Genomic DNA, 7,278 nt, shown 5'->3' on the forward strand with positions numbered 1-7,278 from the left:
TTACAGAAGAAGGTATTCATTATGCGTAGGTTATTCCGTTCTGCAAACTCAACTAGTAGGTCCCCCCTGCTATTTCTACAGCCCAGACCATAGTTCCCAACTGCCTTGTCTCCAGCCTGATTCTTGCCTACTTTAGCATTGAAGTCCCCCATAACTACGGTATACTGTGTTTTTACTTTAGCCATTGCCGATTCCACATCTTCATAGAAGCGTTCCACTGCTTGGTCGTCGTGGCTGGATGTGGGCGCGTAGCCCTGCACCACCTTGAGCTTGTACCTCTTATTGATCCTAATTACAAGACCTGCTGCCCTTTCGGTAATGCTATAGTATTCGTCTATGTTGCCAGCTATGCATTTATTGACTAGAAATCCCACTCCCAGTTCTCTTCTGTCCTCTAGACCACGGTAACATAGGACGTGTCCATTTTTCAGCACCGTAAAGGCTTCGCCTGCCCTCCTAACCTCGCTAAGCCCTATTACATCCCATTTAATGCCCTCTAATTCCTCGAACAACACCTCGAGACTTGCTTCGCTAGATAAGGTTCACGCGTTAAATGTTGCCAGGTTCAGATTCCATTGGCGGCCTGTCCGGATCCAGGGATTCTTAGCACCCTCTGCTGCGTCACAGGTCTGACCGCCGCCGTGGTCAGTTGCTTCGCAGCTGCTGGGGACTGAGGGCCGAGGGTTAATTGACGTATTCATGGGAGGTTGTGGCCGTTACTACACCAGGGTGGCCAATCCTGTTCTGGTGAGGGGGTGCATTACCGGCAATGGTCGCCGGGGTCAGGCCGCACCCCAAGCCCCGTTGTGCAATTCCATCAATACGCGGATTTTTTTTTAATCCGGTGGGAATTGTTTGGCACCGGGATTCGAACCACGGTCCTTCTGCACGCGAGGCGGGTGTTCTACCTCTACGCCATCACTGCAATCTAACTTAGGATACATTCCAATAACGCATACACGAAAACAATGCTGCAGTTCGGAAGACAATAACATACTGATTGAAGAAAAAATATGAAGTGGCGGGACAATAGCCTCACCCTTGAATTTGTTACACTTATGTAGAGTATTTTTCGCAGGCTTGCGTGGCATCACACCTGTTAGGTCGCTCTCGGGACGGCATGCATAAACGTGGGACTGTGAACTAAATCCAGTGGAGGCAACCGCCTCAACGCGTTGGCCGGACGATATCACAAGTGCTATGGACTCGTCTGACCACTATGTTCAACTCCGGGCAGTCCAGCGGCTCGAGGCTGCTCTTGCAGGGCAGAAGCGTAGGGAGGCGCCGACGGGAGGTCTGAGGGATCACACCCGACGACCCTCCGCGCGTCGACATCGTAGACGCCCGCAAGGCGTTGTCTCGGGGACGACTTAGGAAACGTCAAGGAGGGGGCAGGCCCTGAGTGGCTCCCGCCCACCTCCCCCCGCAGGACAATTCAATAAAGTCTTTCTCTCTCTTTCTCTCTCTCTCTCTAAACCGTGCAGTGCGCTGCGCAGCTACCATACTTGTGATCCTGGCTGCCAACGTCGCGATATGCGTGCCGTCCTCTGGAAGCTCGAGAACAAAATTAGGCGTCGGGAAACTGCCGTACTCGCGCGCCCGCGCGCGCCCTGTCTTCCAGCCAGAATGCTCGCTCCATCCCCCGTGGTTGTAAGTTTCATCCTGGCACCATTTTCTGCGCTTAGATATTATTTTCTCCCCCTTCGCTTTGTAAATTCTGATCTCTTTTAACTGCTCCTCCATTCTCGTATATTGCCTACTTTTCTTACAGCACAACTCGCGCCAGTAAAGCACTCCGCCAGCACCCGGTCGACGCGTACGCTCTCGGGGCACGTTAGAAAGCCAGTCAGCAATTTCACGACGCCTGACTTTGTTGCCGAGCTTTCGGTCTGCGAGGCGAACGGTCGCGACGGTGGCCGCCAGCCTCACGAGCACAATTAGCTGTGACGCGCACTGAAAGGAATTAACGGAATCTCGGAAGGGGGGGGGGGGGACACGTAGCCTGCGAGACGCCAGCCCATGGAGGAATTCTTCCTCCATGTGCGAGCCGAAATGTGCACGAGCGCTCGCAAAGAGTGAACTTACCTGGTGTATATATAACAACGTCGTACCCAGCGTCATGACTTGACGACGGATTCCAAAGCGTTGACAACAAATTTCGCCAAGGTGTGGTCACACATCACTTCGCAAGCTTGTTTAACGCGGGGTCCCAGTGCAGGCACACTAACGGCTGAACAAAGGATGTTTACGGGCGAAGAGCGCTTATGATGGCTTCTCCTTCAATACATTTGATGTATTGCTCGCTGCACTGAAATGCCTGACCGTCGATTCTCGTCGTAAAGCATCGCACAAGGCACATAAATCGCGAGAAACACGAACAAAGCTGTGAATTTGCACAGAACACTGAGAAAGCCTGCACCACGCCGGACCGCGCACATCTGGGGCCCTATTCTCGACTGCAGAAATTGCCGGCAATTCAGGCAATTTTCCGGAAGTCTTTTCTGATTGGCTTTCAATTTTGGTCACGTGCTTCCAGTTGACAAAGCGGTTATGTGTGCTTTCGTCATTTTGACGTTTCATGTCGTTTACGGACACCAGTTCTAAAGTTTGCCTTATTTCTCGTTACTAAAGGCGCATAATTCTTGGCCGGCAATGAAAAACCAAACTAAATGCAGCGGACATGACAACGTAAGCCTGTCTTTGCTATTCAACAACAATACTGCTTCTAATACACACCCCCTCTGTGATTGGCTGAGAAGCGTGACGTAATTTAAAAAATTGGCGGGAACGATTACGTCATGCATTGGCAACTTCAGCCTGCGTAAAAGTGACGTAATTCTACGTAACTGCTTGAAAATGGCGGCTGTTTTTGTCGCAAAATACAAGCAAAATGGGGCAAAATATTGCCCCGCTAACGGCGCCGTGAAATGTGCGGCAATTTGCAGCAGGCGCAGTTTCGCATGCGCGCTGTTTAAAGCATGTTTCCTACCGAAACACATTATAGTTTCAACTGCTTCCAAGTCAGCGATCATGGAACATACAAACAACATGCAGTATTTTGCTTTTATGTTTGGCAATGAAATAAAAATTATTTGTTTGGCGTAACCACAACATAAGAGGGCAGTACAAGCCTCTCCATGACAAAGAGAACCCAATGCATGGCATTTGTCTATACTTGTCCTAGTAAGCTGTTGGGTCACATGATCCAACTCAAGAGAAAAATAACAATGAAAAGTGACTACAGTCGAACACAGATATATCGAACTCCAAGGGAATCGCGAAAGAATTCGATATATCGATAATTCGATATATACATACGCCTATCTGAAGATAATCTGACAACTCCGCACATCACTGAGAGTTTTCTGAAGTCGTGGAAAATGGTAGATTACCGTTTTGACCCTCAAAGCACGGAAAATCTGAACCGCAGCATGATGACCACCGCACTTTATTTATCATTGGAATGTCTTTGAGGTTCGCTTGTTTTTTCTTTTGCGTCGTAAAGTTCGCCAAATTGTCTTCAAGATTACAAACATGCAAAAATGAGAAAATCAACGCTGTACACTGTGCCTCAACAGAGGCGAATAACGCTGACGGAACCTCGGCTGCACTAGGCGGTTGGGAACGTTGTCAGGCACTGAGTGCCGTTATCTTCAGTATCCGAACCGAACACCTCCCCCATCTGGAGGCGTGCAACGAAGTCGCTTTGCACCCGACACGCTCCGGAATAGCCGGGGCGGCTTGTGCTGCATTCGCCTTTATGTCAACATTGATGCGTGCATCACCCCCAAAACTACTGCGAGGAATTCCGAACGCCTTTTCAACCAACATCTTTTCAGCAGCCTGCACCCGACGAATTCCCGCCTTCGTTGCTCCGAAATGAATGCCTTGGGCAAAACAAACATACAACGCCGCATCGGTCCCCCTGCACGAGCCAGCAAACAGCTCAGTCACAGAAAAAGAGTGCCTCCGGTCAATTTCTTTTGCTCCTTTATGTCCTTTCGCCCCAACCACTATCCGCGTTCTAGCTATCATGGAGCTGCCCCTCGTGCCAGCGTGAAAACAGCTGTTGAAGGCCATCGAAGCGACATGATGCTGCGGACGACGCCTTTGTCTCACCAAGCCATGCAGCTCCTACGATGAGTCAACATTATCATTAACTCCACCCCAACAGAGGAAGCAAACTTTCAGGGGCACCTTCGGCGCGGAATTCGATATATCAAATTTGCCCGTGATCAGGAGTTCGATACGCGCGCACAACAGCCCTATACTTTTGCATGGGATTTTCAAGGGGATGTTTGCACTGTTCGATATAGACAATAATTCGATATATCCGTGTTCGATATATCCGTGTTCAACTGTATTTAGTTCATTACAGCGCTGATTGCAGTCGAGCTTGACGAATGAGTGAATCGGCGACATCGGTGCGCTCCGCGGTTATCAGGCGTAGCGCTTCGCTGCCGATGGTCGCGGCCGTCTTTTTCTGTGATCACGCCATAAACTTGTAACATAGCAGCGGACGATGGCGTGGCGGTGGTGGCGGCAGGGAAGGTGATAACGCAACAAAGCTTGCATTAAAGCAGAGAGCCCAGCTATGTTAATAAAAGCGATTGCAAGAAATAAATAGATACGGTAAAAAAATTGAGTGATGTTCTTTAGCTCGACATCCGCCTTTCGCTCGCTTTTGGATCAACGTTACTCGATCGCCTTGTGGTGTTGGCCCCAAATTTGACCTCCAGAAATGTGTTTTTCTTGTCAGCCTCAGCTACCGTCTTAATTTTTATAGTACATGCCAAGTGTTTTTATATCTTTCTTGCACAATATTTGATACTTTGGTAGCGATCTTTATGAGTGACTCGTCAAATTACACTGCATGTCGTCATAGCTATAGGTGCAGCACGTCACTGATTGCTTACGTCGTGCTTACGCAAAAGAACATGGGCGAAATGCCGGCAATTTGTACAGTCGAGAATAGGGCCCTAGGGGCCCTATTCTCGACTGCACAAATTGCCGGCATTTCGCCCATGTTTTTTTGCCGGCATTTTTTGCCGGCATTTCGCCCACGAGTCACTCATAAAGATCGCTACCAAGGTATCAAATATTGTGCAAGAAAGATATAAAAACACTTGGCATGCACTATAAAAATTAAGACGGTAGCTGAGGCTGGCAAGAAAAACACATTTCTGGAGGTCAAATTTGACGTCAACACCACAAGGCGATCGAGTAACGTTGATCCAAAAGCGAGCGAAAGGCGGATGTCGAGCTAAAGAAAGAACATCACACAATTTTTTGACCGCATCTATTTATTTCTTTCAATCGCTTTTATTAACATAGCTGGGCTCTCTGCTTCAATGCAAGCTTTGCTGCGTTATCACCTTCCCTGCCGCCACCGCCGCCACGCCATCGTCTGCTGTTATGTTACAAGTTTATGGCGTGATCACAGAAAAAGACGGCCGCGACCATCGCTTCTATGACACATAAGAGCAGCGAAGCGCTACGCCTGATAACCGTGGAGCGCACCGATGTCGCCTATTCACTCATTCGTCAAGCTCGACTGCAATCAGCGCTGTAATGAACTAAATAGTCACTTTTCATTGTTATTTTTCTCCTGAGTTCGATCATGTGACCCAACAGCTTACTAGGACAAGTATGGACAAATGCCATGCATAGGGTTCTCTTTGTCATGGAGAGGCTTGTACTGCCCTCTTACGTTGCGGTTACGCCAAACAAATCATTTTTATTTCATTGCCCAACATAAAAGCAAAATACTGTATGTTATTTGTATGTTCCATGATCGCTGACTTGGAAGCAGTTGAAACTATAATTTGTTTCGGTAGGAAACATGCTGTAAACAGCGCGCATGCGAAACTGCGCCTGCTGCAAATTGCCGCACATTTCGCGGCGCCGTAAGCCGGGGCAATATTGTGCCCTATTTTGCTTGTATTTTGCGACAAAAACAGCCGCCATTTTCAAGCTGTTACGTAGCATTACGTCACTTTTACGCAGGCTGAAGTTGCCAATGCATAACGTAATCGTTCCCGCCAACTGTTGAAATTACGTCATGCCTCCTCAGCCAATCACAGAGGGGGTGTGTATTACAAGCAGTGTTGTTGTTGAATAGGAAAGACAGACTTACGTTGTCATGTCCACTGCATTTAGTGTAGTTTTTCATTGCCGGCCAAGAATTATACGCCTTTAGTAACGAGAAATAAGGCAAACTTTAGAACTGGTGTCCGTAGACGACATGAAACGTCAAAATGACGACAGCACACACAACCGCTTTGTCAACCGGAAGCACGTGACCAAAATTTAAAGCCAATCAGAAAAGACTTCCGGAAAATTGCCTGAATTGCCGGCAATTTGTGCAGTCGAGAATAGGGCCCCAGAGATAGTAAAGAACAAGTGACTTTGGCTTCGTCTCGAGCCGGTGTGCCATGGCTATGCATTTTTTGCATAGTTTGCCATGCATTTTTGTGGAAATCGAGCCCGGAAACATTCACACCAGATATACAAAACAACCGACGGGTGTTTGTGGATCCTGTGTTAATATTTAAGATAATTTTTATGGAATTATTACCAACTCCTCCAGTAGCACACATATTATATTCCAACTAGACAAACATCCGGTCAGGTCGCGAGGTTGGCTGTTAGTGCCGCTGGCGACAGTGGCGACACAGCGTCCTAGAGAGTGGTATCTGCTTATCGGCTGGTGTACAGGTAGATGGCACACGTCTTTTGCGTCCGCGCGCCCGCGTCCCTTCCCTGCTTCGGCAAACGGCAGCCGAAGACAGGGCGGAAGAATTCTGAAACTTTCAATCCTTTCAAATAGTTTTCAAGTTCGGGATCAGCTTCCGGGCGCAGGATATTTGCGAGGCGTTTGGTTCTGAGAAACATGGACCACGAACTCGTTGACATTTTCAAAACAAATACTTTTGTTGGCGAGAGAGTTGTTCGGAGTGTAACACGCGGCACGCCAGCTCACTAATTTGTTAGGTTTCTCTTTGTGCCTTTTTTTTTTGTAGTGATGTGAAGAAGTGTCAGGCTCGTTCTTTCTTTTTGTGTCCCTCTGCAATAAAGATGAGTTGTTATCCAGCGCTTCAGTTTGTCTTCATCTTTTTTAGATGCGAAGAATATCATGGTCGGGGATATGTCCCTCCCTCGTAGTTGTCGTTGTTGTTGCGCCGTCCACACCCCCACTGCGCATGCTCGGCTTGCTGAACGCCCGGTGGCGTCTTTTTTTTAATCGTGATAGTATGCCCTTTGGCATAAGGTCCTATA

Source organism: Haemaphysalis longicornis, unplaced genomic scaffold (genome assembly GCF_048455015.1).
Source record: "Haemaphysalis longicornis isolate Haplotype H1 unplaced genomic scaffold, Haemaphysalis longicornis Haplotype H1 scaffold_19, whole genome shotgun sequence".
Taxonomy (NCBI): domain Eukaryota; kingdom Metazoa; phylum Arthropoda; class Arachnida; order Ixodida; family Ixodidae; genus Haemaphysalis; species Haemaphysalis longicornis.